The sequence below is a fragment of the Gopherus evgoodei genome, chromosome 23 (assembly GCF_007399415.2).
Source record: "Gopherus evgoodei ecotype Sinaloan lineage chromosome 23, rGopEvg1_v1.p, whole genome shotgun sequence".
Taxonomy (NCBI): Eukaryota; Metazoa; Chordata; order Testudines; family Testudinidae; genus Gopherus; species Gopherus evgoodei.
In genome coordinates this window covers 14040130-14059507 of record NC_044344.1, presented here as the reverse complement: position 1 = coordinate 14059507, position 19378 = coordinate 14040130, and the positions used below count along the sequence as shown (strand labels likewise).

At 41.9% G+C, this 19378-nt stretch overlaps 1 protein-coding gene across 1 annotated transcript in view; it reads right to left on the bottom strand.

Annotated features, from left to right (window-relative positions):
• MYO1D (myosin ID) overlaps positions 1-19378 on the bottom strand; it is a 341939-nt gene that overhangs the window by 128600 nt on the left and 193961 nt on the right. The window lies entirely within an intron of this gene.

Sequence of the window (19378 nt, the reverse complement as noted above, 5' to 3'; positions counted from 1 at the left end):
ACATTAACCGGATACATGTCAAGGCAGTAGAGCAGGGATGGGCAAACTTTTTGGCCTGAGGGCCACATTGGGGTGTGAAACTGTATGGAGGCCAGGTAGGGGAGGCTGTGCCTCCTCAAACACCCTGGTCCCTACCCCCTATCTGCCCTCTCCCACTTCCTGCCCCGACTGTCCCCCTCAGAACTCCCAACCCATCCACCACTGCCTGAGACCCTACCCCATCCAACCCCCCTGCTTCCTGACTGCTCCCCAACTCCTATCCACACCCCCGACCCCTGACAGGCCCCCCAACTCGATCCAACCCCCCTGTTGCCTGTCCCCTGACGGCCCCCCACAGAACCTCCACCCCATACAACCACCCCGTGCTCCCTGCCCCCCCCCCCGGACTCCCTGCCCCTTATCCACCCCCACACCCTGCCACCCCCTTACCACGCCACTCAGAGTGGCAGGAGCTCACAGCCTTGCCACCCAGACAGAGCCAGCCGCGCTACCTGCACAGTGGCATCATTCTGGAGGAGGACGGCGAAGGCAGAGGAGGGGCCAGGGGCTAGCCTCCCCAGCCAGGAGCTCAAGGGCTGGGCAGGACGGTCCCATGGGCCGGATGTGGCCCATGGGCTGTAGTTTGCCCACCTCTGCACTAGAAGGACAATCCTTAGACATGCACAGGTGGTTCATTCATTTTAAGTAAACTCATCACAATTCTATCTTAGTAGGGATATTGTCTGCCTGACTGAACACTCAGAATGAGGGGATCCCGCTGGAAGCTGATCTTAATGCATGATATATTGAAGGATGACTTGAGAACAACGATAAAAAGCATTTTTCTGAAGTGGCTACATCAAGTTTCCCTTGTGCTAATCATTGCTGAACCTTACTTCACCTCCCAGTCGGTTACTATACTGAATTTCTTACCACATCAAATCTGATGGAATTAAGAGGGCACCAATCCCCAATCTAGCAGTGTCTGAACCTTGGATTACTGTCTAGTACAGAACAGCAGTTTAAGTCAGTTTAGTACTTTGTCTGAATTCAGGCATGTTACTATAACAGGGGAACTTAGTGTTTCTGTGCCATCACCGCAACAGGAAACTAGACTTAAAAGGGGCCAACTAATCTAATACACTAAAAGTAAAAGGTGTAATTTAGCAGCAAGCTCCTTAAAACTATCATAAATGACGTGTTCCCCTAGTTCTCAGGATTCTCTTTTCTGCATTCACTTTAAATCACCAGCGAAGTACCAAATGATCCCAATTAGTATCCCTCCAGCACAGGACAACTCCTACGTCAGCCAGAGGGCTTGCTATTGCAATACAAATCACCTCGAGTGAGCAGCTCACATATTTTTGCTATCCATTAAAAATAGCTACTCTACTGGAGGGCTGGAGGACAGCAAGTGTACCTATATATAAAAATGTTCTGGGGGTGATCTAGGAAAGTGAAGGCCACTAAGCCAGTTACAGATACAAAGCTAAAACAATCATTAAAAATAGAATAAAAACACTTAGACCCTATCGTATCATGATTTTCCAACAAGCACAGTTTCTGCAAACAGAAACAGCATCTCACTAATTTGTTAAAATTCTTTGAATGTGTCAGTAAAATAGTGGCTGAAAGAACGGGTTGATAAAGGGAGTGTCACAGCACATTCATATTCTTCATAGAAATATTCTTATATGAATATGGCATAACTAAGTTGTATTTGATGCAAGATGGATCTTGCAAAATATCATTGGGAAGGTTATGATTTACTGAATATGATTATCCTATTTGTATGCATGTATCATTGCTGTACCTGAAGTTAGGAATATAAACTCTATCAATTGCAAAAAAGTGTTTGCATCTGGGAAACACTCACCAGACAGTAAGCAATCAGCCTCAATGGGCCATTAGGAAAGACAATGGAATGGGTCTTTGAAGATGCTAATCTCTCATCTTCCTGGAGCTCCTTCCTGTGTACATTACAATAAACCTTGTCTCATGGTTGCTTTGACACTGCAAGGTCATGTGAGCATGTCACCTGGTACTAGAGCCCCACCTTGGGCTTTCAGTTTTTCCATTAAGAGGGGGTTGGGAGTCAGACTGGGAAACAAAAGATTCATGCCATATATAAATTCTATTTAAGGCTGGAGAGTGAGTTAATCACTGTTGCTGGTTCTTCACTAGATCCCTGCCCAGGATGACTGCTGAAAACACCTAAAACTGATCCGGGGAGAAGGACTGGGACCAGGCTGAAAAAGGTCAGCCTGTGAAGGGTATACCTGGAGATTTAAGTTGCAAGCAGTGCATTTTACCTTCAAGAAACTCTGCAACCTGCATAAAACATTTAGGGTGAGAAATTACTACTTTTAGCCAATTTTTTAAAATATATTAAGCCTAGTTTGTGTGCTTTGTTTTATTTGCTCAGTAATCTGCTTTGATCTGTTTGCTGTCCCTGTGGGTTATGCACATGCACCATGTATCCAGAGCCAGAGAATGTGAAAGTAGTGTTTGTTGGTCTGTGCATGCACCCTGGTTCACCTCGTGTCTCTGTACAAGGGGATAAAGAGCTGCGCAGATTGTCCCCCTTTCCAGTTCCTTCTCTACCACGAATCGGATAAGAGTGAAAGCAGAGGGGAAAGAAGGTGGGTAGTGGGTATGGGAATGGGAATACAGAGAGGAACCATACATCTTCAAAGAACCTCCAGTTACAGGTCAGTAACTTCTTTGAGTGATGGTCCCTACCGTACTCCACTGTGGGTGACTGACAAGCAGTACCTAAGTAGGATGAAGATGTGAGGATGTACAGGGTAGAGCTGAGCAGAGGACCATCGTTCTGAAGGAGGAGGCATTAGCAGAGGAATCCTGCAGCAGGGCATAATGTCTGACATGAATGGAGCCCCATGTGGCTGCTTTGTAGATGTCAAGTAGGGGTACCTCCTGAAATGATGTGATAGCTGTTGCTTGTGCTATGGTGGAATGAGCTCTTACACCATGGGGAGGGAAGGTAAGGTTCAATAGTTGATAGAGCAGAATGAAGCCAGAGATCCATTTGGAGATTCTCTGGGTATAGCTGATGTGCCGCCTGATTCTTTCTGCTACAGAAATGGATAGTCTTGGAGATTTCCTGATTGGTTTTGTTCTTTGCAGGTACAAGGTTTAAATACACTGGGGACTAGGCTTCTGAATAGGCAGGAAGGTCCTGATTAGGCCTTTCCAGAATCTATTGGCCAGTGGATGTGTGAAGAACAAGTAGCCCTGAGAACATGGATGGTATGCACTGATTGCCACCAACTGGACTTGCAAGGACCTGATGGACAAGCCTGATGTCTTCAAAGAGAGGATATAGTCCAAGATGAGAGGAATATCTGCAGTTTCTGGGAGAATGCCTCTTTGATGTGCCCAAGAAGAAAAGCACTTCCATTTACCTAGGTGACATCTAGTAGAGTCCTGTCTACGATGAAAGCATGTCTCGCACAGCTGTGGAACACGAACTTTCTAAGGTCAATGCCCATCCACATACCAAGGCCTGAATTGAAGCAGACGCACATCAGGATCCTTGATCTTGCTGTTCCAAGAGCTGGTCAGAAGCTCTGGAAACATTGGGAGTATGATTGGTGGCTGGGACGACGTGCATAGGAGATTGGGAAACCAAAACTATCTGGACCAGAAACGGGAGATCAGTATGACCTGCGCTCTGTCCTGCCGGATTTAGTGTTGAACTCCTGGCAGGAGTGAGAGTGGAGGAAAGGCATAACTGAACTGGTCTAGTAAAGGAAGAAGCAAAGTGTCAACCTGGGAGGGGCAACTGAAGGCTCCTCTGGAGCAATATGTGGTGCATTTCCTGTTTGATTGGGATATAAACAGATCCCTGGTTGAGGTTACTTATGTTTTTTAAATTTGGGGTATATATTTATGCTGAGCCTCTATTATGGTGTCTTTCAAAAGTTTCCACGCAGCTTGCAGGGATTTCACTTCTGGTGCTGTACCTTTTCATTCCTGTTTAACTACCTCCCTCATTTTTGTGTAGTTTCCCTTTTGGAAATTAAAAGATACCATGTTGGGCTGCTGTGCTGTTTTCCCTGCCAGAAGGATGTTAAATCTAATTATATTATGGTCACTATTACCAAGCGGTTCAGGTATATTCACCTGTTGGACCAGTTTCTGTGCTCTGCTTAGGCCTAAATCAAGAATTGCTTCTACCCTTGTGGGTTCCAGGACTAGCTGCTCCAAGAAGCAGTCATTTAAGGTGTCAATAAACTTTGTTTCTGCATCCCGTCCTGAGATGACATGTACCCAGTCAATGTGGGGATAGTTGAAATCCCCCATTATTACTGAGTTTTTCTTTTTATAGCCTCTCTAATCTCCGTGAGCATTTCACAGTCACTATCACCATCCTGGTCATGGATAACATCATGGCCAAAGATGAATAGCAGGATGAATGCCTCAAGTTCGCATATTAGGTTTGGTGTTGAACACTTTTATTAAGAATCTGGAAAAGGGCCTGGGCAGTGAGGTAGCAAGATTTGTAGATGACAATGTTACTTAGGTTAACAAAGTCCAGAGAAGACTGATGAACTTCAGAGGGGCAGAACCAAGCTAGATGAACAGGGAGCACAATAGCAAACAAAGTTAAATGCAAAGTAATGCATACTGGAGGGAAAATATGAGAATACTTATACAGTTTACAGGGTTCTAAATTAACTATCTACTCAGAAAAAATTGACCTGAGCTCAATTTTGGACACTCTCAGAAGACTTTGGCTCAATGCACAGCTGCATTCTAAAGCAAACAAGGTGTTTGGATACATTTGGAATGGGGTGGAAGACAACCTGGGAAATATGCCATATAAATCACTGGTGCAGCCTCATCTGGTTATTATGTGTAGTATTGGTCATTCCATCTCAAAAAAGGATGTTACAGAATATTCAGAGAAGGTAACAAATTTCTAGGACTGGAAAAATTCTGACATGAAAAGATTGAAAAAAAATTGGGATTATTTTCTTCAGAAAGGAGATGAATAAAAGGGCACATAAAAAGGATATATAATACTAAATGGTCTAGGGCAGGGGTGGGCAACCTATGGCACGCGTGCCAAAGGAGACACCTGAGCTGATTTTCAGTGGCACTCACACTGCCCAGGTCCTGGCCACCAGTCCGGGGGGCTCTGCATTTCAATTTAATTTTAAATGAAGCTTCTTAAACATTTAAAAAACCTTATTCACCATACATCCCACAATAGTTTAGTTATATATTATAGACTTATCAAAAGAGACCTTCTGAAAACGTTAAAATGTATTACTGTCACGTGAAATCTTCCATTAGAATGAATAAATGAAGACTCGGCACACGCTGCCAACCCCTGGTCTAGGGTGCTCCTGCTCTATGCATCCTGTAACACAAGTTCAAGGGGACATTCACTGAACTTTCACTGAATGGAACTGGAAAATACAAAGGAAGATTTTTCATAGAATCATAGAATATCAGGGTTGGAAGGGACCTCAGGAGGTATCTAGTCCAACCCCCTGCTCAAAGCAGGACCAATTCCCAACTAAATCATCCCAGCCAGGGCTTTGTCAAGCTGGACCTTAAAAACATCTAAGGAAGAAGATTCCACCATCTCCCTAGGGAACCCATTCCATGGCTTCACCAACCTCCTAGTGAAAATTTTTTTTTTTTTTAATATCCAACCAAAATCTCCCCCACTGCAACTTGAGACCATTACTCCTTGTTCTGTCATCTGCTACCACTGAGAACAGTCTAGATCCATCCTCTTTGGAACCCCCTTTCAGGTAGTTGAAAGCAGCTATCAAATCCCCTCTCATTCTTCTCTTCTGCAGACTAAACAATCCCAGTTCCCTCAGCCTCTCCTCATAAATCATGTGTTCCAGCCCCATAATCATTTTTGTTGCCCTCTGCTCAACTCTTTCCAGTTTTCCCACATCCTTCTTGTAGTGTGGAGCCCAAAACTGGACACACTGCTCCAGATGAAGCCTCACCAATGCCAAATGGAGGGGAATAATCATGTCCCTTGATCTGATAGTAATGCTCTTACTTATATGTCCCAAAATGCCATTAGCCTTCTTGGCAACAAGGGCACACTGTTGACTCATACCCAGCTTCTCATCCACTGGAACCCCTAGGTCCTTTTCTGCAGAACTGCTTCCTAGCCATTCGGTCCCTAGTCTGTAGCAGTGCATAGGATTCTTCCGTCCTAAGTAGAAGACTTGTCCTTAATGAACCTCATCCGATTTCTTTTGGTCCAATCCTCTAATTTGTCTAGGTTCCTCTGTATCCTATCCCTACGTTCCAGTGTATCTACCACTCCTCCCACTTTACTGTCATCTGCAAACTTGCTGAGGGTGCAGCCCACACCGTCCTCCAGATCATTAATGAAGATATTGAACAAAACCAGCCCCAGGACCGACACTTGGGGCACTCTGCTTGATACTGGCTGCCAACTAGACATGGTGCCATTGATCACTACCTGTTGAGCCCGACAATCTAGCCAGCTTTCTATCCACTTTATAGTCCATTCATCCAGCCCATACTACTTTAACTTGCTGGCAAGAATACTGTGGGACACAGTATCAAAAGCTTTGCTAAAGTCAAGGAACAACACACCCACCACTTTTCCCTCATCCACAGAGCCAGTTATCTCCTCCTAGAAGGCAATTTGGTTAGTCAGGCATGACTTGCCCTTGGTGAATCCAAGCTGACTGTTCCTCATCACCTTCCTCTCCTCTAAGTGCTTCAGAATTGATTCCTTGAGGACCTGCTCCATGATTGATTTTTCCAGGGACTGAGGTGAGGCTGACTGGCCTGTAGGTCCCCGGATCCTCCTCCTTCCCTTTTACAAAGATGGGCACTACCAGATGGCCTTTTTCCAGTCATTCAGGACCTCCCCCCATTGCCAGGAGTTTTCAAAGATAATGGCCAATGGCTCTGAAATCACATCCGCCAACTCCTTTAACACCCTCGGATGCAAGGCATCCGGCCCCATGGACTTGTGCTCGTCCAGCTTTTCTAAATAGTCCTGAACCACTTCTTTCTCCACAGAGCACTGGTCACCCCCTTCCCATGCTGCGCTGCCAGTGCAGCAGTCTGGGAGCTGATCTTGTTTGTGAAGACAGAGGCAAAAAAAAGCATTGAGTACATTAGCTTTTTCCACATCCTCTGTCACTAGGTTGCCTCCCTCATTCAGTAAGGGGCCCACACTTTCCTTGACTTTCTTCCTGTTGCTAACATACCTGAAGAAATCCTTCTTGTTACTTTTAACATCTCTTGCTAGCTGCAACTCCAAGTGTGATTTGGCCTTCCTGATTTCAGTTCTGTATGCCTGAGTAATATTTTTATACTCCTCCCTGGTCATCTATCCAGTCTTCCACTTCTTGTAAGGGTCTTTTTTGTGTTTAAGATCAGCAAGGATTTCACTGTTAAGCCAAGCTGCTCACCTGCCATATTTACTATTTTTCCTACACGTCGGGATGGTTTGTTCCTGCAACCTCAATAAGGCTTCTTTAAAATACAGCCAGCTATAACGTATAAACTGTGCAGCTCATTACCATGGGACATTATTGAGGCAAAGAATTTAGCAAGGTTATACCAGGGACTGGGCACTTATATGGATAACAAGGACATCCAGAATTATAATAATTAATGCTAACATTAACTTCAGGAGGATATTAAAACCTCATACCTCAGGGTTTAAGACAAACTAATAGGGATTAGGTGGTTTCTTGCACCTTTCCCTGGTCCATCTGGTGCTGGCCACTGTTGGAGTCAGAATATTGAACTAGATGGACCATGGGTCTGATTCACTATTGCAGTTTCTATGCTCCCTCTGTAACAATTTCAGCAACTGTTTGCTGGGACTGGGAAGCATGCCCAGGTCTTGCAAGGCTGTACGGAACAGTAACAAATCAAAGAGCACCATAAATTCCATCCTGTGTGTGCTGTACATGTAGTTTTTAACAGTCACACTGAACAATAAGCCCAGCTGTAACACACAGAGATGCCCAGATAGGAAAGTACACTGGCTTGTTTCACAGGAAGATCATGATTTTGCTTCTCTTAAAATTAACGCCCTTTTCTGGACATAAGCAATCAATACCTTATTTCTTTCCTTAGCTTCAGCATGTTCACGTAGATTAAACAGCCTCATGCATAAGGTGGGGTTTTCTTGATTTGTTTTAATCAACACTTTCTAAAGGGCATTTTCATTTTGGAAGGTTTTCTTCAAATGCTTGAAAAATATATAAAAATGCCAATGCATTAAAGACAACATTGTTGCTTTGTTGGCTCTGTAATGGAATAAAGGTAGGTCTATTATGTTCTCAGCTACAATTGTTTATACCTCCATAGTGAGCAATCTTTTCTAGCCTGAGTTCTCTGCACCACACCAGGTAATTTCTTGTATTATTTATATTTTCACTGATTCAAATGAGAATCAAGACTTGCTCTTGTTCACAATTACAATTTTGTAATCTTTGAGTTTCAATTCAAGGAGGTGGCTTGGCTTCCTGATTTCTTTTGTTAAAGAAAAGCAAAGATCTAATTTCTCAACAGAGAAACCCAAAAGAAACCCAAAGAGAGCTCTCTAGTTCTCCACCAGATGTGCCAGAGTACTGCAAGCACGAAGGAGTTTCACTTTGGTAATGCAAAGTGATGAAAGAGTGACCTCTGTAGGAGAGCCTCTTTCCTCAATTGGGGGTGGGTGGGTGCGTGGGGGAAGAGAGCTGCACTTTGTATGGGAGGCAGCCAGCTTTGCTTCCCAAGTGATCTTCCCAAGTGATCAAAAGCTTTGCTAAAGTCAAGGAATAACATGTCCACTGCTTTTCCCTCATCCACAGAGCCAGTTATCTCCTCCTAGAAGGCAATTAGGTTAGTCAGGCATGACTTGTCCTTGGTGAATCCATGCTGACTATTCCTCATCACTTTTCTCTCCTCAAAGTGCTTTAAAATTGATTTCTTGATTTCTGTTCCATGATTTTTCCAGGCACTGAGGTGATGCTGACTGGTCTGTAGTTCCCCCGATCCTCCTTCTTCCCTTTTTTAAAGAGTGTTCTTCAGAGCATTCTTATGGGACCTGAGGTCTACACCTAAGACTTAGGTCAGCCTAACTATTTCTCAGTGGTTTGAAATATTCACATCCTCTGAGAATCAGTGAAACTTACCTAAGCCCCAGTATAAACTGTTTCGCTCGGATATTAGGAAAATCTTTTTCACTAAGAGGGTGGTGAAGCAGTGGAATGGGTTCCCTAGGGAGACGGTGGTGGAATCTCCTTCCTTCGAGGTTTTTAAGGTCAGGCTTGACAAAGCCCTGGGTGGGATGATTTGGTTGGGGATTAGGTCCTGCTTTGAGCAGGAGGTTGGACTAGATACTTCCTGAGGCCCCTTCCAACCCTGATATTCTATGATTCTAAGATCATTACAGCGTTCTGTGTGCTGACACCAAACAGCAATACATGTGGGAATAATGGGTTTATGGAGAGTTAAAGGAAGGGTAAACTAGTTAGAAAGATTTTTATAATTCATTTTTATATACAACTGTTCAGCAGTAGAAAATGAAAATCTTTTTATCTTTAACAATACAGGAAACTAGTCCTCTGACTGCAGTGATGTATCCTGTTTCTTTTGGGGAACATAGAGAATCCTGTAGCTCACATACTAGATTAGGGGAGCCTCCTTGGTTCTGAAATTGTCAGCCTGGACAGGGATCCGTCACTGCAGCCTGAGAAATGGTTTCTTACGCCTGATGTATAAGAAACAGGAGACATACAATAGTTCTGTACTTATCACTCCTTGATTATCAAGTGTGTAGTTAGGGCATATGGATATGGAGCCCTTTGCTTCTATAACAAGTTGTCTGTTCTAACCCAGTCAATGCGGACTGAAAATTATTACCATCTGTAGAATGTTCAGTGGTATATATAAAATATTCGTCGCACTCTTAGTGCAGTCCCATGTTTCAAAAAAACCCAACCTAAGTGACCCCCATTTCAGAAGTGATCCTAAAGATTTAACGGCTTTGGAGGCTGAATTCTATTATCTTGCAAGGTAGTCACTCCAAAACAGGGTTGAGGGAATATGGACAAGGAGTGAGAGAAGCAGGAAATGTCAATGTTGCAAACAGAAATCCTGGACTGAAATCTAGCCCCATTCGGTCCTAAAAAGGTTTAAAGAATTAATCTAACATAACCTTTCTACAGTTCATGTTCTGGCAAGAAAGGAAAAAACACCAGCAGATGCAGGAACATTATTTCTAACAAGGAGGATGCATCTGAAGAAGTGGTGTTTTGCTCCTGAAAGCTTATGCCCAAATAAATCTGTTAGTCTTTAAGGTGCCACCAGACTCCTTGTTGTTTTTGTGGATACAGACTAACATGGCTACCCCCTGATACTTGAATATTACTTGTTTAATTATCACGTGCAGTTGTTCAAGTTAAAAGTCATACCAAACATACTTCTCTAATAAAATAATCACTTCTGTGGGCTTAAGAGAGCCCTAATGATTATAAACCTGGTAATTCTAACCTGGATGCAAACACAAGAATCAAAGTCGTACAGGACCAAACCATGGGGTGGGAAAATGCACAGAAGGCAAATTCAGGGATTATCCCAGTCTACGTGATAACATGGTCAAAATGCAGCTCATCTTTCCATGGACTGTGCGACAAACAGAAATGCTATTTTTAAAAAGCATTATTTGTCTTCCTCTGCTTCCCTTCTTCACCATTCTCCCTGGAACTGGCTCCCTCTCAAACTGTTAAACGTTTTCATCTAAGTGTTTCTCCCAAACAGCATGTCCAGGGGATATTTTCCAATCATCTTCTTGGAAGTAGCTGTGATGGCTTACAATTAAAAATAAAACAGTTACAGTGTGATAAAGATAATTAGTATCACTAGCGAGCAATTCACATATTAACAGCTCCTGTTATGGTATCAGTCTCCAGGACTGGCATTAACTGGGACTGCAGAGGCAGAATTATAATCATGTGTATTCCATAACATCAGTAAGTAAAAAACTGTGAAGAATGAGATTCTAAATACAAACAACAAACAGAAAGGCAATATCCCACTGATGGATTCCACTTTATTATTCAATGAGGCAAAAGTAGTGACCATCAAGACAGTTACAACAAGTTAACTAAGAATCCATTTCACACTTCCAGCTGATGGGTTTCTTAGCTAATCCACTGCACTGACTTCTTAAATTTAACTTTCAATTTACAAGTTAGACAAGTTAGGCAACAGTGAAAACTGCCGTTGGTTCCTTTAAATGAACTGACTCACACAAAACATGTCAGCAGACATGTTTTATCACCATTAGAAATATAATGGTGTTTAAAACCATTTATCCCGCCTAGCACTGCTTTCACATTGAATATTTTACAATTATTCACATCATACATCTCAACACAATTGAGGTATGGGTAACTTTTACCATGACAAAAATGTCTAAAGTCCAGTAAAAACTTCCTGCACTTTGGTTCAATTCTCAGGCTTGTTACGGGACAGATATGCCTCATATTAATCAACACTTTTGCCACTAGGAAGCAGTATTGCTGCTCCACCAAGCTCACAATGGGTCAATTTCCTGAAAATGGTGGTAAGCAAAGGGTTTCCCACCACCGCTCAGCTGGAGCTGGAAACAGCTTGGCCATGTCTACAATGGAGAAAATTTACAAATCACTGCTAATTCCAACTAGAGCTGAATGGGAAAGAGTTTTCCCATCCTGGGAAAAGTGTGGAGATTCCGAACATGTTCATGTATTGAACATTTTAAAAATGGAGGGGGGTGTGGTGGGTATTTGGGTCAACTGAAAAATTTAATTTTTTACCTTTAATTTTTTCCAAAAAAAATTTCCTCAAAAAAAGTTTTTGAAATGAGAAATTTGTCAAAACCTATCTTTTCCCAACAAACAGGTTCAGTTTTAACAACTTGGCATTCTCAGGTGAAAAATGTTTTGTCAAAAAAATTCCCAACCAGTTCTAATTACAGTGCTGGTACAGCTGACTTGGCAGGACCCCTAAAATAGATCGGTTAAAGCTGTTTTCATTACAATTATTAAAAACATGATTAAAACCTGGTTTGCAAAATATCAGTCATGCTTTCAGTAATGGTGCAGACAGGACACATCTGTATTCAACAGAAACATGACAGGTTCTGCAAACCAAGTTTCAATCACGCTTTCAGTAACTGCACTGGTAAAAGTTTGTCTTGCCTGTGGTAAAAGCTCTGTGTTGGTTCAACCTGCTGCTGTTGGTTACTTTGGCTATGTCTACAATGCCGTTGGGAGCATGCCTTGCAGCCAGGGTAGCCAGACTTATGCTAGCTTGACTCAAGCTAGTGCAAACATAGCAGCATCAGCAGAGGCTTGGGGTAGCCACCCAAGCTAGAATTATCCGCTCCCTTAGACTCATAGACTCATAGACTCTGGAACTGGAAGGGACCTCGAGAGGTCATCGAGTCCAGTCCCCTGCCCTCACGGCAGGACCAAATACTGTCTAGACCATCCCTGATAGACATTTATCTAACCTACTCTTAAATATCTCCAGAGATGGAGATTCCACAACTTCCCTAGGCAATCTATTCCAGTGTTTAACTACCCTGATAGTTAGGAACTTTTTCCTAATGTCCAGCCTAAATCTCCCTTGCTGCAGTTTAAGCCCATTGCTTCTTGTTCTATCATTGGAGGCTAAGGTGAACAAGTTTTCTCCCTCCTCCTGATGACACCCTTTAGATACCTCAGGTAGCTAGCCCAAGCCTCTGCTGGCACTTCAACATCCATGCAGCTATTTTTAGCACATGAGCTTAAGCTGAGCTACCAGGAGTCTGTTTACCCAGGCTAGGAGGCATGCTCCCAGGGGCAGTGTAGACATACTCTTTGGAGCTACAGACTCCTAAAGGTGTACCCATACTCATCAACTAGATAACTTATAGATAGATTCATAGATTCTAGGGTCAGAAGGGACCAATGTGATCATCTAGTCCGACCCCCTGCACAAAGGAGGCCACAGAACCCTACCTATCCACTACTATAACAAACCCCTAACCTATGCCTGAGTTACTGAAGTCTTCAAATTGTGGTTTGAAGACCTCAAGCTGCAGAGAATCCACCAGCAAGTGACCCATGCCCCACGCTGCAGGGGAAGGCGAAAAAACCTCCAGGGCCTCTGCCAATCTGCCCTGGAGGAAAATTCCTTCCCGACCCCAAATATGGCGATCAGCTAAACCCTGAGCATGTGGGCAAGACTCACCAGCCAGTACTCAGGAAAGAATTCTCTGCAGTAACTCATATCCCATCCCATCCAACATCCCATCACCAACCACTGGGCATACTTATCTGGCGATAATCAAAGATCAATTGCCAAAATTAGGCTCTCCCATCATACCATCCCTTCCATAAACTTATCAAGCTTAATCTTAAAGCCAAATATGTCTTTTGCCCCCACTACTCCCCTTGGAAGGCTGTTCCAGAACTTCACTCCTCTAATGGTTAGAAACCTTCGTCTAATTTCAAGTCTAAACTTCCTAGTGTCCAGTTTATACCCATTCGTTCTTGTGTCTACATTGGTACTTGGATGGTGTCTGACAGATCCTCAAGAATGGGGACAAGGATATAAGATGATATATGGAGAGCCCTGTGTGGATACAAATTTTGTATCTGCATCTGATCTGCAATCCGCAAAAATGGTCCGCACATATCCACAGGGCTCTAAGAATGTATTTTTAGGACTGTATGTAAATTCTGCTGCAATCTTCTGCCCATGGGCTTTCCTTGCTGATAGTTTCAAGAATTCTAACATGATATTATTCCACAACTGACCATTTGCATGGAGAATAAAGTCTGACAAGTAACTCCATAAAATTAAGTCACCAACAATTTAACCTTTCAAAAATGATCAAAAAGTCACTGATAGAATATTAAAACTATAAAGTAGAACCAGAGCACTACATTTCTATAATCCCATGCTCCCTTCAATATTTTCCACTTACAGTTTGGGCTTGCTTTCAAAAGCATAGTTGGATAAGCTGCAGTTTTCTCCAGCATTGAAATGACCTTCAGCTTCTGGGTAAAGGTGCTGTATTTGCACTGATGATAGGCAATGAGGGGTGAAAACATTATCTTTGGCTACTCTGTCTCCCTGCATTCCAAGGACTGCATTAACTATTATCAAAGTGATGAGAGACTGATGCAATAAAACTAAACTAAACTGAGAACAGCCATCTTTTAATACTTGTGGCATTGGGAACTTAGTGGTAGGGTCTACAGGGATAACAGATTCACTCCTATAATTTGTGTTCACTCCTGAGAATTCTTTTCACATACCACAACAAAAAGAAATCTGCCCCTTTATAAAAATCTCAAATGTTATCCTATTTGAATTTTTAATTGGTTCTTTGCCTGCCTGTAATTGAATGAAGTACAATCTTTACTATTTTAGAAAATCGATTTCCTCTGTCCTTGTATGTTAGATTGTTGCCAAAAGCTGAAACAGAGTGCGTAAGTGTCTGTGAGAGAAAAACATAGGAATTTAAAAGCTTAAATTCGAATAACGGTGAGGAAAATTAAATTCTGAAAAACCTCCACAGTGTACATACATCCTGCAAGAGTTCCTGTCCCCTCGAACATTCATTCTGTTTCTACTCAAAATCGTTGTCTGAAATATTCACATTGTGCTTTTATGGTTAAAAAGGTAAGAAAGCAAAAAATGTTCAATTCCACTATTTTAGTTGAAAAATCCTAGCGAACAAGTTAGTACTATTACATTAATCCATACACGGTCTTTCTAAAGCCCCACAAACGTTAAAAAATAGCAATTTTCAACAAAAATAGGCTCAGAGATTACACTCTAAAATGTGTATTTACTTGACCACCAAAGAAGAAAGACCTTTCCCAACAATACAATATTTCTATTCTTTTGTTTTCAACAAAATTGGAAAAATAAAAGCCAGGAGCAAACGTGGTCATACAGTGCCCTTTGCATAAGGAAAAGTGGAAGGACTTCACTGCTACAAGATTCTAGAAGGAGATTCAGAGAACCCTCAAACAACTGAGTTGGCACATACTACAAAAAATTTCAGCCAATCAGATCATTTAGCTAGAAGAGCATCTCGAACATCTTCAAAAAGGGATGTTAAAAGCAACAATAAAATGTTCCATTGGACTACTTCAGGTGGGGGAGACACACACGCACCGCACCTCAAGATGTGGGGTAGATGCAAAGCATTTTTTAAATTAAATAGATTTTTAAACTTAAATCAGATCTGACTAGTTCTTTACTTTATCCCATTTATAGTCTTACATTACTAATGTGGGTCTTTTAGACTTGATTAGTTTCCTAATTGTTAGTAGAGTTTCAGATTTTACAGAGATTTTTGTCTATTAGGAAATTTCAGATTTAAAATGCTCAGCTATGTTCAAGGCCCCTCATTTCTGTTTTTATTTTGTTTAAAATACCATGGGAATTTATCAGTGTTTATAATAAAGATTAAAAATGGGTGAAAAATCAGTGGAAAAAAATTAAAATTCACAGTTTTCTGGGTAAATTTCAGGCTTAATATTATGAGATAGGAAGTACAAATAATTAACTATACATTAACAGTACGTATACAAATGCACACACATTCGTGTGTATACGTATCTTCCACTACATTACTTTGACAGACTTGCATTTACACTTAGACTACTTTATAATTAACAGCAACACAGTAGTAGATTGGATTTGCTCAACATAGTGACAATTTTCATATACAGGAGTGATCCAAAATTCAGGTGAAAACTAGTAAAGCTAGTAAAATTAGCATTAGCTTTTGTAAAGCCTGGGAAATGTTTTGGGTAAAAAACGAAATTAAAAAGTCTTAGTTATGCTGTAAAAAACAAGTCCAGGGCCTGACTGACTGCCTTACCGAGAGATCAGCACAAACCCAAACACATCATTAATCAATACATATCCTGTGCTGTATTTGCAACCAATATCATCTGCCAATATACTGAATAAACTTCCACAAGACGGGAAAGCTGAAAAGCTTCAACCAGGCTATACTTCTTCATTAGGGTGTGTAGCTGGAACTCAATGGGAGTTGAGCTACTTTTGAAAATCCCATCCCTAGGTGCCTAACTATAGGCACCTCTGTTTTTGAAAATTTTGGTCTATGTGTATAAAATTATTAAAAATTATGGTTGAATCATAGGTTCTTAGGGTTGGAAGGGACCTTAGGAGATGATCTAAGTCCACCCCCCTGCTCAAAGCAGGACCAATCCCCAAATGGCCCCCTCAAGGATTGAGCTCACAACCCTGGGTTTAACAGGCCAATGCTCAAACCACTGAGCTATCCCTCTCCCCATTGAAAGTCTAAATAACTTTCATTGCTGGTACTGAAGAAATGTTGTTTTGCAGTGACATTTTATACCACTAAAGTTCTAAACAAAAATACATGTTCAGCATTTGAAGCTGCAAACATTTATGTGTAAGCTTAACTTCAAGAACATAAGTAGTCCAATTGATTAGTCATGGGAGTAAATTTACATAACTGCTTAAGTTAAATGGATTAAAAACTGGCTCATAGGTCTCAAAATATAATTGTAAACATAGAATTGCCACTGAGCGAGAGTATTTCTCGTGGGGTACCCCAGGGTTCAGTTCTTGGCCCTATGCTATTTCACATTTTTATCAATGATCAGAAAGAACACAAAACCATCACTGATGAAGTTTGCAGATGAAAAAAGTTGGGGGAGTGGTAAATAATGAAGAGGACAAGAGCAATCTGGATCACCTGGGTTCCTGCAAACGATATGCATTTTAATATGGGTAAATGTGAATGTATACCTCTAGGAACAAAGAATGTAAGCCATACTTCCACAATGGGGACTCTATCCTAGGAAGTGGCGACTCTAAAAAGATTTGGGGGTCATAGCGGAACATGAGCTAAATGAGAGCTCCCAGTGTGATGCTGTGGCCCAAGGGGCTAATGCGATCCTTAGATACTGTGACAAAGTTCCTCCTCTACCTTGGTGGGTCCTGCGCTTATTGGCGGATTTGCTCGCCTCACAGATTCACCCTGTGGGTAGGGAAACAGCGCAGAGACCTTCCCCTCTGGTAGAAGCCACAGTCCAGGTCAATTCCTCCTGCGTTTGATCAGGAGTTGGGAGGATTGGGGGGAACCCGGGCCCACCTTCTACTCTGGGTTCCAGCCCAGGGCCCTGTGGACTGTAGCTGTCTAGAGTGCCTCCTGGTACAGTTGCGCGACAGCTACAACTACCTGGGCTACTTCCCCGTGGCCTCTTTCCAACACCTTCTTTGCCCTCACCATCGGACCTTCCTCCTGATGTCTGATAACGTTTGTACTTCTCAGTCCTCCAGCAGTTTGCCCACTCACTCTCGGTTTCTTGAACACCTCTTCTTCCCAGTCCCTCAGACGCACTTCCTCTCCTCTGGCTCCCTGGCTTCCTTCAGCTGACTAGAGTGAGTCCTTTTATAGCATCAGAGGGGCCTTAATTAGAATCAGGTGCTTAACAGCCTCACCTGACTCTTAGCAGATTAATTGGAGTCAGGTGTTCTCATTAGCGTGGAGCAGCCCCTGCTCTGGTCACTCAGGGAACAGAAAACTGCTTGTCCAGTATATCTTCCTTCTACTTCTCTGCTGTTCCCAAATGGCCTGGGTTTATCATAATACATAAAGAGGGAAACCTCCAGTAGGAGTAGAGAGGTTATTTTACCTCTGTATTTGGCACTAGTGTGACCACTGCTGGAATCCTGTGTCCAGTTCTGGTGTTCACAATTCAAGAAGGATGCTGATAAATTGAAGAGGGTTCAGAGAAGAGCCATGAGAACGATTAAGAGTTAGAAAACCTGCATTATAGTAACAACTCAAGGAGCTCAATCTATTCAGCTTAACAAAGAGAAGGTTATGGGGCTCCTCAATCTAGCAGGCAAAGGTATAACACGGTCCAATGGCTGGAAGTTGAAGCTGGAGAAATTCAGACTGGAAATAAGGGGTAAATTTTTCATAGTGAGAGTAATTAACCATTGGAAGAACTTATGAAGGGTGATGGTAGATTCTCTCATTGACAGTTTTTAAATTAAGATTGGATGTTTTTCTAAAAGCTCTGCTCTAGAAATTATATTGAGGAAGTTCTTGGCCCGGTGTGATACCGAAGGTCAGACTAGAAGACAACAGTGATTCCTCTGGCCTTGGAATCTATGAATCTAAGTGTTTGCTGGATTGGGACCTTCATCTACTTGATAAGATTTCAAGATTGTTATTCGGAAGCCTAGAATGACTGCTAAGTCAGTGTGATGTGATGGAAACAACTACTAGCATGGCTGAGGACTCTGTGTTCAGCATACCACTAGGTTCAATCATCACTGGGTTTTGTGGTCTGTTACTACCAAATTTTTAAGTTCAGCCATTTTGACTATCAATTACATGTGCAGTGTACGGCTACAGTAAAGCATGTACCTCTGCCATGAGAAGAGTCCTAGACCATTATATCACAGGTAATAACAAATCACCACTCTTACTCTACATCTAATTTGCATGTAACAATTTAATTGATTGTATAAGGGAGACTACACAGATAGTGGATTGATTGGCCCATCACCTACACAAATAAATCTCCCAGCACAACCCCACAGGTGCGCACACAAAATGATACAAACACCACAACCAACATATACTATACCCCCAAACACACACAGCCGCTGACTTCACCACATACTTATTTGCTACCTACACAACTCTTTAAGCACAATCCCCTAGACACAGATCAACACAACCATCCTTTAGGTGAAAGTGATCATGAAATGGTAGAATTCATGATTTTAAGGAATGGTAGGAGGGAGAACAGCAAAATAAAGACAATAGATTTAAAGAAGGCAGACTTTAACAAACTCGGAGTTGGTAGGTAAGAGCTCATGGAAAGCAAGTCTAAGGGGAAAAACAATTGAAGACAGTTGGCAGTTTTTCAAAGAGATATTATTAAGGGCGCAAGAACAAAGGAAGTATGGTAAGAGAAAACCCTGGTTCAACGATCTGAAACTCAAAAAAAAAGAGTCCTACAAAAAGTAGAAACTATTTCAAATTACAAAGCATGCATATAAACCAGGGCTGTCGATTAATCACAGTTAACTCAAGTGATTAACTCAAAAAAATTAATTGTGATTAATCACACTGTTAAACAACAGAATATCAATTGAAGTGTAGAGAAACATCCAAAAATATTTAATAAGTTTCAAATATACTGATTTCTATTACAACACAGAATATAAAGTGTACAGTGCTCACTTTATATTACATATATTTGCATTGTAAAAATTATAAACAAAGCAATAGTATTTTTCAGTTCACCTCATACAAGTACTGTAGTACAATTTCTTTATCGTGAAAGTGTAA